The 25331-nt window shown below is 46.5% G+C and overlaps 11 non-coding genes across 11 annotated transcripts; all 11 read left to right on the top strand.

Moving 5' to 3' along the window:
- The first annotated feature begins 405 nt into the window (after positions 1-405).
- Positions 406-479, top strand: trnad-guc (transfer RNA aspartic acid (anticodon GUC)). The gene has a single exon. It is a non-coding gene; the product is annotated as a tRNA-Asp (tRNA).
- Positions 480-1769: 1290 nt separating this feature from the next.
- trnad-guc (transfer RNA aspartic acid (anticodon GUC)) lies at positions 1770-1843 on the top strand. Its single transcript has one exon. It is a non-coding gene; the product is annotated as a tRNA-Asp (tRNA).
- A 1273-nt stretch (positions 1844-3116) lies between these two features.
- trnad-guc (transfer RNA aspartic acid (anticodon GUC)) lies at positions 3117-3188 on the top strand. Its single transcript has one exon. It is a non-coding gene; the product is annotated as a tRNA-Asp (tRNA).
- Positions 3189-5839: 2651 nt separating this feature from the next.
- On the top strand, positions 5840-5911 carry trnad-guc (transfer RNA aspartic acid (anticodon GUC)). The gene has a single exon. It is a non-coding gene; the product is annotated as a tRNA-Asp (tRNA).
- A 1291-nt stretch (positions 5912-7202) lies between these two features.
- trnad-guc (transfer RNA aspartic acid (anticodon GUC)) lies at positions 7203-7274 on the top strand. Its single transcript has one exon. It is a non-coding gene; the product is annotated as a tRNA-Asp (tRNA).
- Positions 7275-8566: 1292 nt separating this feature from the next.
- Positions 8567-8638, top strand: trnad-guc (transfer RNA aspartic acid (anticodon GUC)). The gene has a single exon. It is a non-coding gene; the product is annotated as a tRNA-Asp (tRNA).
- Positions 8639-9912: 1274 nt separating this feature from the next.
- Positions 9913-9984, top strand: trnad-guc (transfer RNA aspartic acid (anticodon GUC)). The gene has a single exon. It is a non-coding gene; the product is annotated as a tRNA-Asp (tRNA).
- Positions 9985-11277: 1293 nt separating this feature from the next.
- On the top strand, positions 11278-11349 carry trnad-guc (transfer RNA aspartic acid (anticodon GUC)). Its single transcript has one exon. It is a non-coding gene; the product is annotated as a tRNA-Asp (tRNA).
- Positions 11350-12640: 1291 nt separating this feature from the next.
- Positions 12641-12714, top strand: trnad-guc (transfer RNA aspartic acid (anticodon GUC)). The gene has a single exon. It is a non-coding gene; the product is annotated as a tRNA-Asp (tRNA).
- A 1290-nt stretch (positions 12715-14004) lies between these two features.
- Positions 14005-14076, top strand: trnad-guc (transfer RNA aspartic acid (anticodon GUC)). The gene has a single exon. It is a non-coding gene; the product is annotated as a tRNA-Asp (tRNA).
- A 1291-nt stretch (positions 14077-15367) lies between these two features.
- trnad-guc (transfer RNA aspartic acid (anticodon GUC)) lies at positions 15368-15441 on the top strand. Its single transcript has one exon. It is a non-coding gene; the product is annotated as a tRNA-Asp (tRNA).
- Positions 15442-25331: the final 9890 nt, after the last annotated feature.

Below are 25331 nucleotides of genomic sequence, written 5' to 3'. Positions count from 1 at the left end.
TGTTGCTTGCTGACTATATAAGTAGTGGCCCTGTTTAGGCAACTGGTAAATTGAAATCGTTTTTACTTTACATGGAGCCAAACATAATTTCCGATCTAATTTTTGCGGAATCTCATGCCACTGGAACTGATCGCGTGAATATTGCTGCCATTAGCCCGCCTGCAGATGTCAGGGTCTGAAGTGAAGAACCGCCTCAATATTTACAGCTCAATACACGCGGAAGTGTTTGGGTGATCCTGCATCCAGTCTTCCAAAATTAACATGGGACGATCTTCCTTTCCACATGGTAGTGAGTTGCCGCGATTTTACTGATTTCACAGACAAATCGAGCATCTTCAGTAAATGGAGTGATTTCAGAGGCGCAGAAACCCTCAGTTGGCCAAGCGTGGCTCACCAAATCGAAGTTCCTCGTTAGTATAGTGGTTAGTATCCCCGCCTGTCATGCGGGAGACCGGGGTTCAATTCCCCGACGGGTAGAGTTTGTACCTTACCAGGAAAAAATTGGGAATGATTTTTTAGAATTGGTCCATCGGCTGTCGAATCCGCCAAGGCACACCGCCCCAGAGATGCAATCAACAGTGTGGAATTGAGACCGCTCATCAAAACCGCCCGCACCAATATTTCTGTGCAATGCGTGGGTCTGCGAAACGGACACATTACCTTCTTCATTTCCCACATTTGCCCCTGTAAAAGAAAAAAGCTGCCTTAAACATGCGCCATTTGTCGCACACGATATGCACTCGCATAAACGATGCAATTCAAAGAGATCTCTCCAACGGTCAACTCAACCAACTCGTGAATAGTAAGACAATCAAGCAGGATCGGACAGTGACTCGCAGCTACTGGTTAGGAACAGATTCGCCGATACAGATGACCTGCACCCCGCGATATTAAACAACGGCCTTCGAACCGCGATGAAAATGCAAAAACTGGACACAAAATGTATAAATTTGATGAACCGGATCATCTCTCAACACGCATCAGCCTCATTCCAAGAAATGTCTTGTAAAGTGACGCATAGTGGACCCTTCTTCACCGTGGTTCCTGAATTTGTCTTTCATGTCTTCTTTGCTTCACTACTCTGTCTATTATTATGAAGTAAAGGGCGGCGAAATCTCATTGACAGTGTACTGAATATCATAATTGCCCCACGCAGACCCAGTCCCTCAGACACTGTGCCCTGGGCCGACACACTTCTGACACGAATGTAACCAGCGTCGACGTGATTCGTGATTTTGGAACCTGCCGATCCCATCTCTCTTCATACTGTGTCCTGATGGTGAACAAGACAGTTTAATTCAATGTGTTTTCTGGGAAAAGCAAAAATACACATCTCCTGATTTGCACAAAAGTCTGATGTATAATGTTGCTTGCTGACTATATAAGTAGTGTCCCTCTTTAGGCAACTGGTTAATTGAAATCGTTTTTACTTTACATGGAGCCAAACATAATTTCCGATCTAATTTTTGCGGAATCTCATGCCACTGGAACTGATCGCGTGAATATTGCTGCCATTAGCCCGCCTGCAGATGTCAGGGTCTGAAGTGAAGAACCGCCTCAATATTTACAGCTCAATACACGTGGAAGTGTTTGGGTGATCCTGCATCCAGTCTTCCAAAATTAACATGGGACGATCTTCCTTTCCACATGTTATTGAGTTGCCGCGATTTTACTGATTTCACAGACAAATCGAGCATCTTCAGTAAATGGAGTGATTTCAGAGGCGCAGAAACCCTCAGTTGGCCAAGCGTGGCTCACTAAACCGAAGTTCCTCGTTAGTATAGTGGTTAGTATCCCCGCCTGTCACGCGGGAGACCGGGGTTCAATTCCCCGACGGGTAGAGTTTGTACCTTAACAGAAAAAAAATTGGGAATGATTTTTTAGAATTGGTACATCGGCTGTCGAATCCGCCAAGGCACAGCGCCCCAGAGATGCAATCAACAGGGCGGAATTGAGACCGCTCGTCAAAACCGCCCGCACCAATATTTCTGTGCAATGCGTGGGTCAGCGAAACGGACACATTACCTTCTTCATTTCCCACATTTGCCCCTGTGAAAGAAAAACGCTGCCTTCAACATGCGCCATTTGTCGCACACGATATGCACTCGCATAAACGATACAATTCAAAGAGATTTCTCCAACGGTCAACTCAACCAACTCAGGCAGGATCGGACAGTGACTCGCAGCTACTGGTTAGGAACAGATTCGCCGATACAGATGACCTGCACCCCGCGATATTAAACAACGGCCTTCGAACCGCGATGAAAATATAAAAACTGAACACAAAATGTATAAATTTGATGAACCGGATCATCTCTCAACACGCATCAGCCTCATTCCAAGAAATGTCTTGTAAAGTGACGCATAGTGGACCCTTCTGAACCGTGGTTCCTGAATTTGTCTTTCATGACTTCTTTGCTTCACTACTCTGTCTATTATTACGAAGTAAAGGGGAACGAAATCTCATTGACAGTGTACTGAATATCATAATTGCCCCACGCAGACCCAGTCCCTCAGACACTGTGCCCTGGGCTGACACGCTTCTGACACGAATGTAACCATCGTCGACGTGATTCGTGATTTTGGAACCTGCCAATCCCATCTCTCTTCATACTGTGTCGTGATGGTGAACAAGACCGTTTAATTCAATGTGTTTTCTGGGAAAAGCAAAAATACACATCTCCTGATTTGCACAAAAGTCTGATGTATCATGTTGCTTGCTGAATATATAAGTAGTGGCCCTGTTTAGGCAACTGGTTAATTGAAATCATTTTTACTTTACATGGAGCCAAAAATAATTTCCGATATAATTTTTGCGGAATCTCATGCCACTGGAACTGATCGCGTGAATATTGCTGCCATTAGCCCGCCTGCAGATGTCAGGGTCTGAAGTGAAGAACCGCCTCAATATTTACAGCTCAATACACGCGGAAGTGTTTGGGTGATCCTGCATCCAGTCTTCCAAAATTAACATGGGACGATCTTCCTTTCCACATGGTATTGAGTTGCCGCGATTTTACTGATTTCACAGACAAATCGAGCATCTTCAGTAAATGGAGTGATTTCAGATGCGCAGAAACCCTCAGTTGGCCAAGCGTGGCTCGCCAAATCGAAGTTCCTCGTTAGTATAGTGGTTAGTATCCCCGCCTGTCACGCGGGTGACCGGGGTTCAATTCCCCGACGGGGAGAGTTTATACCTTACCAGAAAGAAATTGGGAGTGATTTTTTAGAATTGGTACATCGGCTGTCGAATCCGCCAAGGCACACCGCCCCAGAGATGCAATCAACAGTGCGGAATTGAGACCGCTCTTCAAAACCGCCCGCACCAATATTTCTGTGCAATGCGTGGGTCGGCGAAACAGACACATTACCTTCTTCATTTCCCTTATTTGCCCCTGTAAAAGAAAAACGCTGCCTTCAACATGCGCCATTTGTCGCACACGATATGCACTCGCAAAAACGATACAATTCAAAGAGATTTCACCAACGGTCAACTCAACCAACTCGTGAACAATAAGACAATCAAGCAGGAGCGGACAGTGACTCGCAGCTACTGGTTAGGAACAGATTCGCCGATACAGATGACCTGCACCCCGCGATATTAAACAACGGCCTTCGAACCGCGATGAAAATGCAGAAACTGGACAAAAAATGTATAAATCTGATGAACCGGATCATCTCTCAACACGCATCAGCCTCATTCCAAGAAATGTCTTGTAAAGTGACGCATAGTGGACCCTTCTGAACCGTGGTTCCTGAATTTGTCTTTCATGTCTTCTTTGCTTCACTACTCTGTCTATTATTCCGAAGTAAATGGGAACAAAATCTCATTGACAGTGTACTGAATATCATAATTGCCCCACGCAGACCCAGTCCCTCAGACACTGTGCCATGGGTCGACACACTTCTGACACGAATGTAACCATCGTCAACGTGATTCGTGATTTTGGAACCTGCCGATCCCATCTCTCTTCATAATGTGTCGTGATGGTGAACAAGACAGTTTAATTCAATGTATTTTCTGGGAAAAGCAAAAATACACATCTCCTGATTTGCACAAAAGTCTGATGTATAATGTTGCTTGCTGACTATATAAGAAGTGGCCCTGTTTATGCAACTGGTTAATTGAAATATTTTTACTTTACATGGAGCCAAACATAATTTCTGATATAATTTTTGCGGAATCTCATGCCACTGGAACCGATCGCGTGAATATTACTGCCATTAGCCCGCCTGCAGATGTCAGGGTCTGAAGTGAAGAACCGCCTCAATATTTACAGCTCAATACACGCGGAAGAGTTTGGGTGATCCTGCATCCAGTCTTCCAAAATTAACATGGGACGATCTTCCTTTCCACATGGTATTGAGTTGCCGCGATTTTACTGATTTCACAGACAAATCGAGCATCTTCAGTAAATGGAGTGATTTCAGAGGCGCAGAAACCCTCAGTTGGCCCAGCGTGGCTCACCAAACCGAACTTCCTCGTTAGTATAGTGGTTAGTATCCCCGCCTGTCACGCGGGAGATATTCAATTCCCCGACGGGGAGAGTTTGTACCTTACTAGAAAAAAATTAGGGATGATTTTTTAGAATTGGTACATCGGCTGTCGAATCCGCCAAGGCACACCGCCCCAGAGATGAAATGAACAGTGCGGAATTGAGACCGCTCATCAAAACCGCCCGCACAAATATTTCTGTGCAATGCGTGGGTCAGCGAAACAGACACATTACCTTCTTCATTTCCCTTATTTGCCCCGGTAAAAGAAAAACGCTGCCTTCAACATGCGCCATTTGTCGCACACGATATGCACTTGCAAAAACGATACAATTCAAAGAGATTTCTCCAACGGTCAACTCAACCAACTCGTGAACAATAAGACAATCAAGCAGGATCGGACAGTGACTCGCAGCTACTGGTTAGGAACAGATTCGCCGATACAGATGACCTGCACCCCGCGATATTAAACAACGGCCTTCGAACCGCGATGAAAATGCAGAAACTGGACAAAAAATGTATAAATCTGATGAACCGGATCATCTCTCAACACGCATCAGCCTCATTCCAAGAAATGTCTTGTAAAGTGACGCATAGTGGACCCTTCTGAACCGTGGTTCCTGAATTTGTCTTTCATGTCTTCTTTGCTTCACTACTCTGTCTATTATTACGAAGTAAAGGGGAACAAAATCTCATTGACAGTGTACTGAATATCATAATTGCCCCAGGCAGACCCAGTCCCTCAGACACTGTGCCCTTGGCCGACACACTTCTGACACGAATGTAACCAGCGTCGACGTGATTCGTGATTTTGGAACCTGCCGATCCCATCTCTCTTCATACTGTGTCGTGATGGTGAACAAGACAGTTTAATTCAATGTGTTTTCTGGGAAAAGCAAAAATACACATCTCCTCATTTGCACAAAAGTCTGATGTATAATGTTGCTTGCTGAGTATATAAGTAGTGGCCCTGTTTAGGCAACAGGTTAATTGAAATCGTTTTTACTTTACATGGAGCCAAACATATTTTCCGATCTAATTTTTGCGGAATCTCATGCCACTGGAACTGATCCCGTGAATATTGCTGCCATTAGCCCACCTGCAGATGTCAGGGTCTGAAGTGAACAACAGCCTCAATATTTACAGCTCAATACACGTGGAAGTGTTTGGGTGATCCTGCATCCAGTCTTCCAAAATTAACATGGGACGATCTTCCTTTCCACATGGTATTGAGTTGCCGCGATTTTACTGATTTCACAGACAAATCGAGCATCTTCAGTAAATGGAGTGATTTCAGAGGCGCAGAAACCCTCAGTTGGCCAAGCGTGGCTCACCAAACCGTAGTTCCTCGTTAGTATAGTGGTTAGTATCCCCGCCTGTCACGTGGGAGACCGGGGTTCAATTCCCCGACGGGGAGAGTTTGTACCTTACCAGAACAAAATTGGGAATGGTTTTTTAGAATTGGTACATCGGCTGTCGAATCCGCCAAGGCACACCGCCCCAGAGATGCAATCAACAGTGCGGAATTGAGACTGCTCATCAAAACCGCCCACATCAATATTTCTGTGCAATGCGTGGGTCAGCGAAACGTACACATTACCTTCTTCATTTCCCATATTTGCCCCTGTAAAAGAAAAACGCTGCCTTCAACAGGCGCCGTTTGTCGCACACGATAGGCACTCGCAAAAACGATACAATTCAAAGAGATTTCTCCAACGGTCAACTCAACCAACTCGTGAATAATAAGACAATCAAGCAGGATCGGACAGTGACTCGCAGCTACTGGTTAGGAACAGATTCGCCGATACAGATGACCTGCACCCCGCGATATTAAACAACGGCCTTCGAACCGCGATGAAAATGCAAAAACTGGACACAAAATGTATAAATTTGATGAACCGGATCATCTCCCAACACGCATCAGCCTCATTCCAAGAAATGTCTTGTAAAGTGACGCATAGTGGACCCTTCTGAACCGTGGTTCCTGAATTTGTCTTTCATGTCTTCTTTGCTTCACTACTCTGTCTATTATTACGAAGTAAAGGGGAACGAAATCTCATTGACAGTGTACTGAATATCATAATTGCCCCACGCAGACCCAGTCCCTCAGACACTGTGCCCTGGGCCGACACACTTCTGACACGAATGTAACCACCGTCGACGTGATTCGTGATTTTGGAACCTGCCGATCCCATCTCTCTTCATACTGTGTCGTGATGGTGAACAAGACAGTTGAATTCAATGTGTTTTCTGGGAAAAGCAAAAATCACATCTCCTGATTTGCACAAAAGTCTGATGTATAATGTTGCTTGCTGACTATATAAGTAGTGGCCCTGTTTAGGCAACTGGTTAATTGAAATCGTTTTTACTTTACATGGAGCCAAACATAATTTCCGATATAATTTTTGCGGAATCTCATGCCACTGGAACTGATCGCGTGAATATTGCTGCCATTAGCCCGCCTGCAGATGTCAGGGTCTGAAGTGAACAACCGCCTCAATATTTACAGCTCAATACACGCGGAAGTGTTTGGGTGATCCTGCATCCAGTCTTCCAAAATTAACATGGGACGATCTTCCTTTCCACATGGTATTGAGTTGCCGCGATTTTACTGATTTCACAGACAAATCGAGCATCTTCAGTAAATGGAGTGATTTCAGAGGCGCAGAAACCCTCAGTTGGCCAAGCGTGGCTCACCAAATCGAAGTTCCTCGTTAGTATAGTGGTTAGTATCCCCGCCTGTCACGCGGGAGACCGGGGTTCAATTCCCCGACGGGGAGAGTTTGTACCTTACCAGGAAAAAATTGGGAATGATTTTTTAGAATTGGTCCATCGGCTGTCGAATCCGCCAAGGCACACCGCCCCAGAGATGCAATCAACAGTGTGGAATTGAGACCGCTCATCAAAACCGCCCGCACCAATATTTCTGTGCAATGCGTGGGTCTGCGAAACGGACATATTACCTTCTTCATTTCCCACATTTGCCCCTGTAAAAGAAAAACGCTGCCTTCAACATGCGCCATTTGTCGCACACGATATGCACTCGCATAAACGATGCAATTCAAAGAGATTTCTCCAACGGTCAACTCAACCAACTCGTGAATAATAAGACAATCAAGCAGGATCGGACAGTGACTCGCAGCTACTGGTTGGGAACAGATTCGCCGATACAGATGACCTGCACCCCGCGATATTAAACAACGGCCTTCGAACCGCGATGAAAATGCAAAAACTGGACACAAAATGTATAAATTTGATGAACCGGATCATCTCCCAACACGCATCAGCCTCATTCCAAGAAATGTCTTGTAAAGTGACGCATAGTGGACCCTTCTGAACCGTGGTTCCTGAATTTGTCTTTCATGTCTTCTTTGCTTCACTACTCTGTCTATTATTACGAAGTAAAGGGGAACGAAATCTCATTGACAGTGTACTGAATATCATAATTGCCCCACGCAGACCCAGTCCCTCAGACACTGTGCCCTGGGCCGACACACTTCTGACACGAATGTAACCATCGTCGACGTGATTCGTGATTTTGGAACCTGCCGATCCCATCTCTCTTCATACTGTGTCTTGATGGTGAACAAGACAGTTTAATTCAATGTGTTTTCTGGGAAAAGCAAAAATACACATCTCCTGATTTGCACAAAAGTCTGATGTATAATGTTGCTTGCTGACTATATAAGTAGCGGCCCTCTTTAGGCAACTGGTTAATTGAAATCGTTTTTACTTTACATGGAGCCAAACATAATTTCCGATCTAATTTTTGCGGAATCTCATGCCACTGGAACTGATCGCGTGAATATTGCTGCCATTAGCCCGCCTGCAGATGTCATGGTCTGAAGTGAACAACCGCCTCAATATTTACAGCTCAATACACGTGGAAGTGTTTGGGTCATCCTGCATCCAGTCTTCCAAAATTAACATGGGACGATCTTCCTTTCCACATGTTATTGAGTTGCCGCGATTTTACTGATTTCACAGACAAATCGAGCATCTTCAGTAAATGGAGTGATTTCAGAGGCGCAGAAACCCTCAGTTGGCCAAGCGTGGCTCACCAAACCGAAGTTCCTCATTAGTATAGTGGTTAGTATCCCCGCCTGTCACGCGGGAGACCGGGGTTCAATTCCCCGACGGGGAGAGTTTGTACCTTAACAGAAAAAAAATTGGGAATGCTTTTTTAGAATTGGTACATCGGCTGTCAAATCCGCCAAGGCACAGCGCCCCAGAGATGCAATCAACAGGGCGGAATTGAGACCGCTCGTCAAAACCGCCCGCACCAATATTTCTGTGCAATGCGTGGGTCAGCGAAACGGACACATTACCTTCTTCATTTCCCACATTTGCCCCTGTGAAAGAAAAACGCTGCCTTCAACATGCGCCATTTGTCGCACACGATATGCACTCGCATAAACGATACAATTCAAAGAGATTTCTCCAACGGTCAACTCAACCAACTCAGGCAGGATCGGACAGTGACTCGCAGCTACTGGTTAAGAACAGATTGCCGATACAGATGACATGCACGCGGCGATATTAAACAACGGCCTTCGAACCGCGATGAAAATATAAAAACTGGACACAAAATGTATAAATTTGATGAACCGGATCATCTCCCAACACGCATCAGCCTCATTCCAAGAAATGTCTTGTAAAGTGACGCATAGTGGACCCTTCTGAACCGTGGTTCCTGAATTTGTCTTTCATGTCTTCTTTGCTTCACTACTCTGTCTATTATTACGAAGTAAAGGGGAACAAAATCTCATTGACAGTGTACTGAATATCATAATTGCCCCACGCAGACCCAGTCCCTCAGACACTGTGCCCTGGGCTGACACACTTCTGACACGAATGTAACCATCGTCGACGTGATTCGTGATTTTGGAACCTGCCGATCCCATCTCTCTTCATACTGTGTCGTGATGGTGAACAAGACAGTTTAATTCAATGTGTTTTCTGGGAAAAGCAAAAATACACATCTCCTGATTTGCACAAAAGTCTGATGTATAATGTTGCTTGCTGACTATATAAGTAGTGGCCCTGTTTAGGCAACTGGTTAATTGAAATCATTTTTACTTTACATGGAGCCAAACATAATTTCCGATATAATTTTTGCGGAATCTCATGCCACTGGAACTGATCGCGTGAATATTGCTGCCATTAGCCCGCCTGCAGATGTCAGGGTCTGAAGTGAAGAACCGCCTCAATATTTACAGCTCAATACACGTGGAAGTGTTTGGGTGATCCTGCATCCAGTCTTCCAAAATTAACATGGGACGATCTTCCTTTCCACATGGTATTGAGTTGCCGTGATTTTACTGATTTCACAGACAAATCAAGCATCTTCAGTAAATGGAGTGATTTCAGAAGCGCAGAAACCCTCAGTTGGCCAAGCGTGTCCCAGCAAACCGAAGTTCCTCGTTAGTATAGTGGTTAGTATCCCCGCCTGTCACGCGGGAGACCGGGGTTCAATTCCCCGACGGGGAGAGTTTGTCCCTTACCAGAAAAAAATTGGTAATGATTTTTTAGAATTGGTACATCGGCGGTCGAATCCGCCAAGACACACCGCCCCAGAGATGCAATCAACAGTGCGGAATTGAGACCGCTCATCAAAACCGCCTGCACCAATATTTCTGTGCAATGCATGGGTCAGCGAAACGGACACATTACCTTCTTCATTTCCCATATTTGCCCCTGTAAAAGAAAAACGCTGCCTTCAACATGCGCCATTTGTCGCACACGATATGCACTCGCAAAAATGATACAATTAAAAGAGATTTCTCCAACGGTCAACTCAACCAACTCGTGAATAATAAGACAATCAAGCAGGATCGGACAGTGACTCTCAGCGACTGGTTAGGAACAGATTCGCCGATACAGATGACCTGCACCCCGCGATATTAAACAACGGCCTTCGAACCGCGATGAAAATGCAAAAACTGAACACAAAATGTATAAATTTGATGAACCGGATCATCTCCCAACTCGCATCAGCCTCATTCCAAGAAATGTCTTGTAAAGTGACGCATAGTGGACCCTTCTGAACCGTGGTTCCTGAATTTGTCTTTCATGTCTTCTTTGCTTCACTACTCTGTCTATTATTACGAAGTGAAGGGGAACGAAATCTCATTGACAGTGTACTGAATATCATAATTGCCCCACGCAGACCCAGTCCCTCAGACACTGTGCCCTTGGCCGACACACTTCTGACACGAATGTAACCAGCGTCGACGTGATTCGTGATTTTGGAACCTGCCGATCCCATCTCTCTTCATACTGTGTCGTGATGGTGAACAAGACAGTTTAATTCAATGTGTTTTCTGGGAAAAGCAACAATACACATCTCCGGATTTGCACAAAAGTCTGATGTATAATGTTGCTTGCTGACTATATAAGTAGTGGCCTTGTTTAGGCAACTGGTTAATTGAAATCGTTTTTACTTTACATGGAGCCAAACATAATTTCCGATATAATTTTTGCGGAATCTCATGCCACTAAGAACTGATCGCGTGAATATTGCTGCCATTAGCCCGCCTGCAGATGTCAGGGTCTGAAGTGAACAACCGCCTCAATATTTACAGCTCAATACACGCGGAAGTGTTTGGGTGATCCTGCATCCAGTCTTCCAAAATTAACATGGGACGATCTTCCTTTCCACATGGTATTGAGTTGCCGTGATTTTACTGATTTCACAGACAAATCGAGCATCTTCAGTAAATGGAGTGATTTCAGAAGCGCAGAAACCCTCAGTTGGCCAAGCGTGTCCCGCCAAACCGTAGTTCCTCGTTAGTATAGTGGTTAGTATCCCCGCCTGTCACGCGGGAGTCCGGGGTTCAATTCCCCGACTGGGAGAGTTTGTACCTTACCAGAAAAAAATTGCGAGTGATTTTTTAGAATTGGAACATCGGCTGTCGAATCCGCCAAGACACACCGCCCCAGAGATGCAATCAACAGTGCGGAATTGAGACTGCTCATCAAAACCGCCCACATCAATATTTCTGTGCAATGCGTGGGTCAGCGAAACGTACACATTACCTTCTTCATTTCCCATATTTGCCCCTGTAAAAGAAAAACGCTGCCTTCAACAGGCGCCATTTGTCGCACACGATATGCACTCGCAAAAACGATACAATTCAAAGAGATTTCTCCAACGGTCAACTCAACCAACTCGTGAATAATAAGACAATCAAGCAGGATCGGACAGTGACTCGCAGCTACTGGTTAGGAACAGATTCGCCGATACAGATGACCTGCACCCCGCGATATTAAACAACGGCCTTCGAACCGCGATGAAAATGCAAAAACTGGACACAAAATGTATAAATTTGATGAACCGGATCATCTCTCAACACGCAACAGCCTCATTCCAAGAAATGTCTTGTAAAGTGACGCATAGTGGACCCTTCTGAACCGTGGTTCCTGAATTTGTCTTTCATGTCTTCTTTGCTTCACTACTCTGTCTATTATTCCGAAGTAAAGGGGAACGAAATCTCATTGACAGTGTACTGAATATCATAATTGCCCCACGCAGACCCAGTCCCTCAGACACTGTGCGCTGGGCCGACACACTTCTGACACGAATGTAACCATCGTCGACGTGATTCGGGATTTTGGAACCTGCCGATCCCATCTCTCTTCATACTGTGTCGTGATGGTGAACAAGACAGTTTAATTCAATGTGTTTTCTGGGAAAAGCAAAAATCACATCTCCTGATTTGCACAAAAGTCTGATGTATAATGTTGCTTGCTGACTATATAAGTAGTGGCCCTGTTTAGGCAACTGGTTAATTGAAATCGTTTTTACTTTACATGGAGCCAAACATAATTTCCGATATAATTTTTGCGGAATCTCATGCCACTGGAACTGATCGCGTGAATATTGCTGCCATTAGCCCGCCTGCAGATGTCAGGGTCTGAAGTGAAGAACCGCCTCAATATTTACAGCTCAATACACGCGGAAGTGTTTGGGTGATCCTGCATCCAGTCTTCCAAAATTAACATGGGACGATCTTCCTTTCCACATGGTATTGAGTTGCCGTGATTTTACTGATTTCACAGACAAATCAAGCATCTTCAGTAAATGGAGTGATTTCAGAAGCGCAGAAACCCTCAGTTGGCCAAGCATGTCTCACCAAACCGAAGTTCCTCGTTAGTATAGTGGTTAGTATCCCCGCCTGTCACGCGGGAGACCGGGGTTCAATTCCCCGACGGGCAGAGTTTGTCCCTTACCAGAAAAAAATTGGGACTGATTTTTTAGAATTGGTACATCGGCTGTCGAATCCGCCAAGACACACCGCCCCAGAGATGCAATCAACAGTGCGGAATTGAGACCGCTCATCAAAACCGCCCGCACCAATATATCTGTGCAATGCATGGGTCAGCGAAACGGACACATTACCTTCTTCATTTCCCATATTTGCCCCTGTAAAAGAAAAACGCTGCCTTCAACATGCGCCATTTGTCGCACACGATATGCACTCGCAAAAATGATACAATTAAAAGAGATTTCTCCAACGGTCAACTCAACCAACTCGTGAATAATAAGACAATCAAGCAGGATCGGACAGTGACTCTCAGCGACTGGTTAGGAACAGATTCGCCGATACAGATGACCTGCACCCCGCGATATTAAACAACGGCCTTCGAATCGCGATGAAAATGCAAAAACTGGACACAAAATGTATAAATTTGATGAACCGGATCATCTCCCAACTCGCATCAGCCTCATTCCAAGAAATGTCTTGTAAAGTGGCGCATAGTGGACCCTTCTGAACCGTGGTTCCTGAATTTGTCTTTCATGTCTTCTTTGCTTCACTACTCTGTCTATTATTACGAAGTGAAGGGGAACGAAATCTCATTGACAGTGTACTGAATATCATAATTGCCCCACGCAGACCCATTCCCTCAGACACTGTGCCCTTGGCCGACACACTTCTGACACGAATGTAACCAGCGTCGACGTGATTCGTGATTTTGGAACCTGCCGATCCCATCTCTCTTCATACTGTGTCGTGATGGTGAACAAGACAGTTTAATTCAATGTGTTTTCTGGGAAAAGCAACAATACACATCTCCGGATTTGCACAAAAGTCTGATGTATAATGTTGCTTGCTGACTATATAAGTAGTGGCCTTGTTTAGGCAACTGGTTAATTGAAATCGTTTTTACTTTACATGGAGCCAAACATAATTTCCGATATAATTTTTGCGGAATCTCATGCCACTGGAACTGATCGCGTGAATATTGCTGCCATTAGCCCGCCTGCAGATGTCAGGGTCTGAAGTGAAGAACCGCCTCAATATTTACAGCTCAATACACGCGGAAGAGTTTGGGTGATCCTGCATCCAGTCTTCCAAAATTAACATGGGACGATCTTCCTTTCCACATGGTATTGAGTTGCCGTGATTTTACTGATTTCACAGACAAATCGAGCATCTTCAGTAAATGGAGTGATTTCAGAAGCGCAGAAACCCTCAGTTGGCCAAGCTTGTCCCGCCAAACTGAAGTTCCTCGTTAGTATAGTGGTTAGTATCCCCGCCTGTCACGCGGGAGTCCGGGGTTCAATTCCCCGACGGGGAGAGTTTATACCTTACCAGAAAAAAATTGGGAGTGATTTTTTAGAATTGGAACATCGGCTGTCGAATCCGCCAAGACACACCGCCCCAGAGATGCAATCAACAGTGCGGAATTGAGACCGCTCATCAAAACCGCCTGCACCAATATTTCTGTGCAATGCATGGGTCAGCGAAACGGACACATTACCTTCTTCATTTCCCATATTTGCCCCTGTAAAAGAAAAACGCTGCCTTCAACATGCGCCATTTGTCGCACACGATATGCACTCGCAAAAATGATACAATTAAAAGAGATTTCTCCAACGGTCAACTCAACCAACTCGTGAATAATAAGACAATCAAGCAGGATCGGACAGTGACTCGCAGCTACTGGTTAGGAACAGATTCGCCGATACAGATGACCTGCACCCCGCGATATTAAACAACGGCCTTCGAACCGCGATGAAAATGCAAAAACTGGACACAAAATGTATAAATTTGATGAACCGGATCATCTCTCAACACGCATCAGCCTCATTCCAAGAAATGTCTTGTAAAGTGACGCATAGTGGACCCTTCTGAACCGTGGTTCCTGAATTTGTCTTTCATGTCTTCTTTGCTTCACTACTCTGTCTATTATTACGAAGTAAAGGGGAACAAAATCTCATTGACAGTGTACTGAATATCATAATTGCCCCACGCAGACCCAGTCCCTCAGACACTGTGCGCTGGGCCGACACACTTCTGACACGAATGTAACCATCGTCGACGTGATTCGTGATTTTGGAACCTGCCGATCCCATCTCTCTTCATACTGTGTCGTGATGGTGAACAAGACAGTTTAATTCAATGTGTTTTCTGGGAAAAGCAAAAATCACATCTCCTGATTTGCACAAAAGTCTGATGTATAATGTTGCTTGCTGACTATATAAGTAGTGGCCCTGTTTAGGCAACTGGTTAATTGAAATCGTTTTTACTTTACATGGAGCCAAACATAATTTCCGATATAATTTTTGCGGAATCTCATGCCACTGGAACTGATCGCGTGAATATTGCTGCCATTAGCCCGCCTGCAGATGTCAGGGTCTGAAGTGAACAACCGCCTCAATATTTACAGCTCAATACACGCGGAAGTGTTTGGGTGATCCTGCATCCAGTCTTCCAAAATTAACATGGGACGATCTTCCTTTCCACATGGTATTGAGTTGCCGTGATTTTACTGATTTCACAGACAAATCAAGCATCTTCAGTAAATGGAGTGATTTCAGAAGCGCAGAAACCCTCAGTTGGCCAAGCATGTCTCACCAAACCGAAGTTCCTCGTTAGTATAGTGGTTAGTATCCCCGCCTGTCACGCGGGAGACCGGGGTTCAATTCCCCGACGGGCAGAGTTTGTCCCTTACCAGAAAAAAATTGGGAATGATTTTTTAGAATTGGTACATCGGCTGTCGAATCCGCCAAGACACACCGCCCCAGAGATGCAATCAACAGTGCGGAATTGAGACCGCTCATCAAAACCGCCCGCACCAATATATCTGTGCAATGCATGGGTCAGCGAAACGGACACATTACCTTCTTCATTTCCCATATTTGCCCCTGTAAAAGAAAAACGCTGCCTTCAACATGCGCCATTTGTCGCACACGATATGCACTCGCAAAAATGATACAATTAAAAGAGATTTCTCAATCGGTCAACTCAACCAACTCGTGAATAATAAGACAATCAAGCAGGATCGGACAGTGACTCTCAGCGACTGGTTAGGAACAGATTCGCCGATACAGATGACCTGCACCCCGCGATATTAAACAACGGCCTTCGAATCGCGATGAAAATGCAAAAACTGGACACAAAATGTATAAATTTGATGAACCGGATCATCTCCCAACTCGCATCAGCCTCATTCCAAGAAATGTCTTGTAAAGTGACGCATAGTGGACCCTTCTGAACCGTGGTTCCTGAATTTGTCTTTCATGTCTTCTTTGCTTCACTACTCTGTCTATTATTACGAAGTAAAGGGGAACAAAATCTCATTGACAGTGTACTGAATATCATAATTGCCCCACGCAGACCCAGTCCCTCAGACACTGTGCCCTTGGCCGACACACTTCTGACACGAATGTAACCAGCGTCGACGTGATTCGTGATTTTGGAACCTGCCGATCCCATCTCTCTTCATACTGTGTCGTGATGGTGAACAAGACAGTTTAATTCAATGTGTTTTCTGGGAAAAGCAACAATACACATCTCCTGATTTGCACAAAAGTCTGATGTATAATGTTGCTTGCTGACTATATAAGTAGTGGCCCTGTTTAGGCAACTGGTTAATTGAAATCGTTTTTACTTTACATGGAGCCAAACATAATTTTCGATATAATTTTTACGGAATCTCATGCCACTGGAACTGATCGCGTGAATATTGCTGCCATTAGCCCGCCTGCAGATGTCAGGGTCTGAAGTGAAGAACCGCCTCAATATGTACAGCTCAATACACGCGGAAGAGTTTGGGTGATCCTGCAACCAGTCTTCCAAAATTAACATGGGACGATCTTCCTTTCCACATGGTATTGAGTTGCCGCGATTTTACTGATTTCACAGACAAATCGAGCATCTTCAGTTAATGGAGTGATTTCAGAGACGCAGAAACCCTCAGTTGGCCAAGCGGGGCTCACAAATTCAAAGTTCCTCGTTAGTATAGTGGTTAGTATCCCCACCTGTCACGCGGGAGACCGGGGTTCAATTCCCCGAGGAGGAGAGCTTGTTCTTTGCCAGAAATAAAGTGGTCATTTTTTTTTAGAATTGGTACATCAGCTGTCGAATCCGCCAAGGCATACCGCCCCAGAGATGCAATCAACAGTGCGGAATTGAGACCGCTCATCAAAACCGCCCGCACCAATATTTCTGTGCAATGCGTGGGTCAGCGAAACGGACACATTACCTTCTTCATTTCCCTCATTTGCCCCAGTAAAAGAAAAACGCTGCCTTCAACATGCGCCATTTGTCGCACACGATATGCACTCGCAAAAACGATACAATTCAAAGAGATTTCTCCAACGCTCAACTCAACCAAGTCAGGCAGGATCGGACAGTGACTCGCAGCTACTGGTTAGGAACAGATTCGCCGATACAGATGACCTGCACCCCGCGATATTAAACAACGGCCTTCGAACCGCGATGAAAATGCAAAAACTGTACGCAAAATGTATAAATTTGATGAACCGGATCATCTCTCAACACGCATCAGCCTCATTCCAAGAAATGTCTTGTAAAGTGACGCATAGTGGACCCTTCTGAACCGTGGTTCCTGAATTTGTCTTTCATGTCTTCTTTGCTTCACTACTCTGTCTATTATTACGAAGTAAAGGGAGGCGAAATCTCATTGACAGTGTACTGAATATCATAATTGCCCCACGCAGACCCAGTCCCGCAAACACTGTGCCCTTGGCCGACACACTTCTGACACGAATGTAACCACCGTCGACGTGATTCGTGATTTTGGAACCTGCCGATCCCACCTCTCTTCATGCTGTGTCGTGATGGTGAACAAGACAGTTGAATTCAATGTGTTTTCTGGGAAAAGCAAAAATACACATCTCCTGATTTGCACAAAAGTCTGATGTATAATGTTGCTTGCAGACTATATAAGTTGTGGCCCTCTTTAGGCAACTGGTTAATTGAAATAGTTTTTAATTTACATGGAGCCAAATATAATTTCCGATCAAATTTCTGCGGAATCTCATGCCACTGGAACTGATCGCGTGGATATTGCTGCCATTAGCCCGCCTGCAGATGTCAGGGTCTGAAGTGAACACCCGCCTCAATATTTACAGCTCAATACACGCGGAAGAGTTTGGGTGATCCTGCATCCAGTCTTCCAAAATTAACATGGGACGATCTTCCTTTCCACATGGTATTGAGTTGCCGTTATTTTACTGATTTCACAGACAAATAGAGCATCTTCAGTAAATGGAGTGATTTCAGAGGTGCAGAAACCCTCAGTTGGCCAATCGTGGCTCATCAAACCTAATTTCCTCGTTAGTATAGTGGTTCGTATCCCCGCCTGTCACGCGGGAGACCGGGGAGAGTTTGTAGCTTACCAGAAAAAAATTGGAAATCCTTTTTTACAATTGGTACATCGCCTGTCGAAACCGCCAAGGCACAGCGCCCCAGAGATGCAATCAACAGGGCGGAATTGAGACCGCTCATCAAAACCGCCCACGCCAATATTTTTGTGCAACGCGTGGGTCAGCGAACCGGACACATACCTTCTTCATTTCCCACATTTGCCCCTGTAAAAGAAATACGCTGCCTTCAACGTGCGCCATTTGTCGCACACGATATGCACTCGCAAAAACGATACAATTCAAAGAGATTTCTCCAACGGTCAACTCAACCAACTCGTGAATAATAAGACAATCAAGCAGGATCGGACAGTGACTCGCAGCTATTGGTTAGGAACAGATTCGCCAATACAGATGACCTGCACCCCGCGATATTAAACAACGGCCTTCGAACCGCGATGAAAATGCAGAAACTGTACACAAAATGTATAAATTTGATGAACCGGATCATCTCTCAACACGCATCAGCCTCATTCCAAGAAATGTCTTGTAAAGTGACGCATAGTGGACCCTTCTGAACCGTGGTTCCTGAATTTGTCTTTCATGTCTTCTTCAAGGCACTCTATCATTAACTGAGTAGATCCCGCCCCGATTCGATCAACCAAAATGCATCACTTCACATATTTCTAAATTAAACTCCATCTGCCATTCATTGGCCCACTGGCCCATTGGTCTATACCACGTTACAATACTAGATAACCTTCTTCACTCTCCACTATGTCACCAATATTAATGTCATCTGAAAACCTACGAACCATGCGTCCTAAATCCTCATCCAAATACTTAATAAAACAAACAAATAACAGTAGACCCAGCACTGATCCAAATACTTAATAAAAGAAGCAAATAACAGCAGGCCCAGCACTGATGCATGAGGCACACCGCTGGTTACAGACATCCAGTTTGAAAAACAACCCTCTACAACCACCCTTTGTCTTCTATCGTCAAGCCAAGCGTTTCACCCTATTGGCTACCCCACACTGGATACCGTGCGATTTAAACTTTTGCAACAACCTACCATACAGTATCTTGTTAAAGGCCTTGCTAAAATCCATACAGATAACGTCGAATGCACTGCCCTCATCTACCTTCTTGGTTACCCCTTCAAAATACTGAATCAAATTCGTGACACATGATTTTCCAATCACAAAGCTACTATGACTGGGAGAGAGAGAGAGAGAGAGAGAAATAGATGATAGATAGGTAGATAGACAGACAGACAGACAGACAGATAGATAGATAGGTGGACAGATAGATAGATAGATAAATAGATGATAGATAAATGGATAGGGTAGATAGATAGGTACAGAAAGAGAGAGAGAGAAAAAATGAAACTCCTTCTGTCGTTTTACTCTTTATTTCTCCATCCTCTTGCTCCCCCACCCTCTTTGTCTCTCACTCACTTTCTCTCACGCTCTTACTCTCTCATTCTCTTTCGCGCTCATCCCCTTTCGGTCTCAGCCTCATTCTCTCTCAATTTCTCTATCTCTCGCCCTATTTCTTTACCACCCCTTTACGCCCTTACCCTCATTCTCTCTTGTCCTCTTCCTCTCACACTCTCTCTTTACCTCGTTATTGCTCTCTCATCATCTTTCTCCTCACACTCTTTCTCTCTCACCATCTTTTCTCTCATGCTCTGTTACTCCACCCACTTTCTCTTTCGCCCTCTTCATATTCCACTCTCTCTTTCTCTAATGACATTTATCTGAAATGAAAAATAATGAAAATCGCTTATTGTCACAAGTAGGCTTCAAATGAAGTTACTGTGAAAAGCCCCTAGTCGCCACATTCCGGCGCCTGTTCGGGGAGGTTGGTACGCCCTTTCTTGTGCCAGCACTGTCATGATATTCAAACACACACATCATGATGGACACACTAACAGGCAAATCAGAGTACACAACACCACAACCAATCACAGACAAGAACACCAACCACATAAAAAGCACGAGCACGACACCTGGAGGTCAGTAGGTCTGGGGAGAAGGAAGCATGAAAGAGCTGTTGAAACACCACAAGCAGGGAGCCCCCCACGTGCAGAGTGCAAAGACCAAGTTGTAAATAGTGAGTTTAAATAAACAAGTGTTGTACCATATGCAACTGTGTTGGCTCTTCTGTGTGTTAGAACACCCAACACCACATGGTACAGGAGTGGATCGATACCTGCCTACCAACCTGCCATTCTGGACATGGACCACACCGGCAAACCGCAGCCGATGCAAGTCACGGGGAACCTAGGCACCAACTGGAAGCTCTACAGGCAGCGATTTGACCTGTACATCCGTGCCACCGAAAAACAGAATGTCTCGGATGATTCGAAGATTGCAATGCTCCTCTTCTACGCAGGCCCCCACCCAAATGATGTCTTTAATTCACTGGTGTTCGAGGAAGGCGAAAACCAGGCCAAATATGACACGGTCATCCTCAAAATGGACCAGCACTTTCAAACTGAAGTAAACGAAACTTTCGAAAGATACATCTTTCAGCAACGCCTGCAAGGTAAGGAGGAGCTTTTTCAACCCTTTTTGACGCACCTCCGGATTCTAGCGCAGTCCTGCGGTTACGGCACCACCACAGAGTCCATGATCAGGGACCAGATTGTTTTTGGCGTTGCCTCCAGTGGCCTACGCCAGCAGCTTCTTAAAATAAAGAGCCTCACCTTAGCGTCTGCTGTGGAAGCCTGTGTCCTCCATGAAAATGCGACCTGCCGTTTTGCCCGATTTCAGGCGTCCGAGTTGGCACGGAGGGGGTCCCCAGCCGTCGAATCGGCAAGCCAGGCCGCCCACGACGTTGAACGCATCCAGGCCGTCGATTTCTTCCCGCCCCACGGCCCGGACGACAGCGGCCGCTTCCCGCGCTTTTCGCGGTCTCCCGCGCAGGTGCGCGCCAAGAATAACGGCCACAACGAGGGACGCACTGCGCAGGCGCGCCCACCGCAAGATCGCACTGCGCATGCGCAGTGGCGCAACGAACGCCGTGACGTCATGACGTGCAGCAAGTGTGGAGGTCTACACTTAAAAGGGCAATGTCCTGCAAAATACCAACAGTGCAACAGATGTGCCATGATAGGCCACTACGCAGCCCGCTGTCGTGCGGCTCAACCCATGGATCCGGCGCATCCTCGACAACCTCGCACACGAGTCAGGACCGTCCAGCCCACGCATCAAGACTTCCAGTTAAGTGATGCAGATGACCAGGATGACTTCAGAGTTGCCGTCATTGATGTCAACAAGGTCAATGCCATCAATCCAGACGATGAGTGGTGTGCCACCCTGACGGTCAACCGATCGCGCGTCGCCTTCCGTCTGGACACCGGCGCATCCGCCAACCTGATTGCTTACTCTGCAGTCCAGGCCATGAAGGTCAAACCACTCATCACACCATCCCGGCTTAAGATGGTTGACTATAACGGGAACGTTATCCCGTCCGTAGGATCTTGCCAGCTACAGGTGACTCACAAGGGGTACACGGCCACACTCCCCTTCGAAGTTGTGGGCTCATCAAAGGACTCGTTACTGGGCGCACAAGCGTGTAAGGTCCTTCACCTGGTACAGCGCATCATGTCTCTCTCTCCAGATGAGATATCCGACTTCCCGGATGCTGAGTTCCACGCGAATCTCCATTCCCTCCTCGCTCACAACCAGGAGGTTTTTGAAGGCATGGGGACATTGCCACACACGTACAAGATTCGACTCAGACCGGACGCCATCCCTGTCGTTCACGCACCTCGCAGGGTTCCTGCGCCTCTCAAAGACCGCCTCAAGGCACAACTGCAGATTCTTCAGGACCAAGGGGTCCTATCCAAGGTCACGGAGCCCACGCCATGGGTCAGCTCCATGGTCTGTGTAAAGAAGCCCTCTGGCGAGCTCCGTATATGTATAGATCCAAAAGATCTGAACAACAACATCATGCGGGAACACTATCCCATCCCAAAACGAGAAGACCTCACCAGCGAGATGGCGCGAGCCAACATATTCACTAAATTGGATGCGTCCAAAGGATTCTGGCAGATCCAACTGGACCCGGCCAGCCGAAGACTATGCACATTCAACACCCCTTTTGGCAGATTCTGCTACAACCGGATGCCATTCGGCATCATTTCGGCATCTGAAGTATTCCACCGCATTATGGAGCAGATGATGGAAGGCATCGAAGGGGTACGTGTATATGTGGACGATATCATCATTTGGTCCACCACTCCGCAGGAACACATGCATCGTCTTCGACGTGTCTTCACCCGCATACGGCAAAATGGCCTGCGTCTCAACCGTGCGAAGTGTGCTTTCGGCCAGACGGAGCTGAAATTCCTCGGGGACCACATCTCAAGGTCCGGGGTCCGTCCCGATGCAGACAAGGTTAGCGCCATCACAGCCATGCCACGACCGGCTGACAAGAAGGCTGTCTTAAGATTCCTGGGCATGGTCAACTTCCTTGGGAAGTTCATTCCCAACCTGGCTTCTCATACAACAAACATGCGCCATCTCGTAAAAAAATCGACGGAATTCAACTGGCACCAGTCGCATCAGCAGGAATGGGAGGAGCTCAAGCACAAACTGGTCACGGCACCAGTGCTGGCCTTCTTTGACGCGACTCGCCCTACAAAGATCTCAACAGACGCCAGCCAATCTGGTATTGGAGCGGTACTCCTGCAAAAAGACAGCACGTCATCATGGGCCCCGGTTGCGTATGCCTCACGAGCCATGACCCCTACCGAACAGCGCTACGCGCAAATCGAAAAAGAATGCCTGGGCTTGTTAACTGGACTGGACAAGTTCCACGACTATGTGTATGGCCTGCCACGATTCACGGTCGAAACTGACCACCGCCCCCTGGTCAACATCATTAACAAAGACCTGAACGACATGACTCCTCGCCTCCAGCGCATCTTACTCAAACTCAGGAGGTACGATTTTGAACTGATCTACACTCCGGGGAAGGAACTCATAGTGGCGGACACTCTTTCCCGAGCAGTGAGCACACCACCAGATGCGGAGGGGTTCGTGCGTCAAATTGAGGCACACGTGACTCTGACAGCAGCAAATATGCCAGCTGATGATCCTTGTCTGGCCCACATACGCGCAGAGACGGCGACTGACCCTCTGCTGCAGCGAGTGATGCGCCACATGACGGAAGGGTGGCTAAAAGGGCAGTGCCCCCAGTTTTACAATGTGCGAGATGATCTCACCAATATAGACGGGGTCCTTATGAAATCGCATAGGATCGTCATTCCACACAGTGTGCGCCAGATGATTCTTCGTCAACTACACGAAGGCCACTTGGGTGTCGAAAAATGCAGACGAAGGGCCCGGGCGGCGGTATATTGGCCGGGTATTAATGAAGACATAGCCAACATGGTGCTCAACTGCACAACCTGTCAGAGGTTTCAGCCGGCGCAACCTCCGGAAACACTTCTACCACACGAGATGGTGACGTCCCCCTGGGCGAAGGTGGGTGTTGACCTATTTCACGCGCTCGGCAGAGATTACATTGTTATTATAGACTACTTCTCAAACTACCCGGAAGTCATGCCTCTCCATGATCTGACGTCGTCCGCAGTCATTGGGGCCTGCAAGGAAACGTTTGCTCGCCATGGCATTCCAAGGACTGTCATGTCAGACAATGGACCTTGTTTTGCCAGCCGTGAATGGTCGTCCTTTGCCGCAGCATATGGTTTCACTCATGTGACATCCAGCCCTCTGCATCCACAATCGAACGGGAAGGCTGAAAAGGGTGTCCACATCGCAAAGCGGCTCCTGTGCAAGGCGGCTGATGCCGGATCGGACTTTAACCTTGCCTTGCTGGCCTATCGATCGGCCCCGTTATCCACGGGCCTCTCGCCAGCGCAGCTACTAATGGGTCGCTCCCTCAGGACGACGGTACCTTCCGTCCTGGCACCGACAACAGACCATGAGGCGGTTCTTCGGGACATGCAACTGCAGCGTGATCGCCAGAAAGGTCGGTACGACACACGAGCGACGGACCTGCCCCCCCTGTCCTCCGGAGACAAAGTACGCGTCCATCAACCGTATGGTGGCTGGTCAGCACCGGCCGAAGTCCTCCGACAAGTGGCTCCCCGCTCGTTCCTGGTTCGCATGCCGGATGGTTCCGTGCGTCGCCGCAATCGGCGCGCCCTTCGCCGACTTCCACGTTCACAGCCACACAACACGCCAGATCCTCAACAGGCTTCCGAGGATGACTTTGTGGAGCTGCCGCACATCACGCCCTTTCCATCGCCACCCATGGCCATGCCTGCACAGCAGCCGGTGGTTCTTGATCCACCCTTAAGGCGGTCAACCCGAATTCGTCGCAAACCCATTAGAATGGACTTATAATACAGTTCATATGTTTAATAAGTTGGACAATTTTACATGATAACCTGTTGTTGTTTATCGTTCCAGATGTCGTCTGACTGGACAACTGTTCAAAATTTTTTTTCTTCTTCTCTCGTTCGCATTTCTGTTATGTTATGGTACAACTGGATTCATGTGACGCACTCGACATCGCCCCATGTACATAGTTCCGTCATAGACACATGCTGCACACGACACACACACACTCTTAGATGCACTCACGTCACGATCATATTTATTACCACGTAGGCACATATCTTTGTAAAAAGGGGGGATGTCATGATATTCAAACACACACATCATGATGGACACACTAACAGGCAAATCAGAGTACACAACACCACAACCAATCACAGACAAGAACACCAACCACATAAAAAGCACGAGCACGACACCTGGAGGTCAGTAGGTCTGGGGAGAAGGAAGCATGAAAGAGCTGTTGAAACACCACAAGCAGGGAGCCCCCCACGTGCAGAGTGCAAAGACCAAGTTGTAAATAGTGAGTTTAAATAAACAAGTGTTGTACCATATGCAACTGTGTTGGCTCTTCTGTGTGTTAGAACACCCAACACCACAAGCACATCATAGTTTTAGTGTGTTGTCAGCTGGAGGGGCAGCATCCGTTCGAGGCGCTGTATTAGTTTTCATCGCTTGATTTGCTTTTGCTGCTCGACAACGTGTTGTTTTTTGCATCAGCTGCAGGCTCTCACTCTTCTGATGTGTTCCAATGTTGCAATTCATTGTCTCGGTTTGAGGAGCTGCATTAAATTTACTGTTGCAATAATTTTCTTTGGCGTTTAAACAGTTTGGATATT

This window comes from Scyliorhinus torazame, chromosome 25 (genome assembly GCF_047496885.1).
Source record: "Scyliorhinus torazame isolate Kashiwa2021f chromosome 25, sScyTor2.1, whole genome shotgun sequence".
NCBI classification, from domain to species: Eukaryota; Metazoa; Chordata; class Chondrichthyes; order Carcharhiniformes; family Scyliorhinidae; genus Scyliorhinus; species Scyliorhinus torazame.
This window is presented reverse-complemented; position numbering and strand designations above follow the sequence as displayed.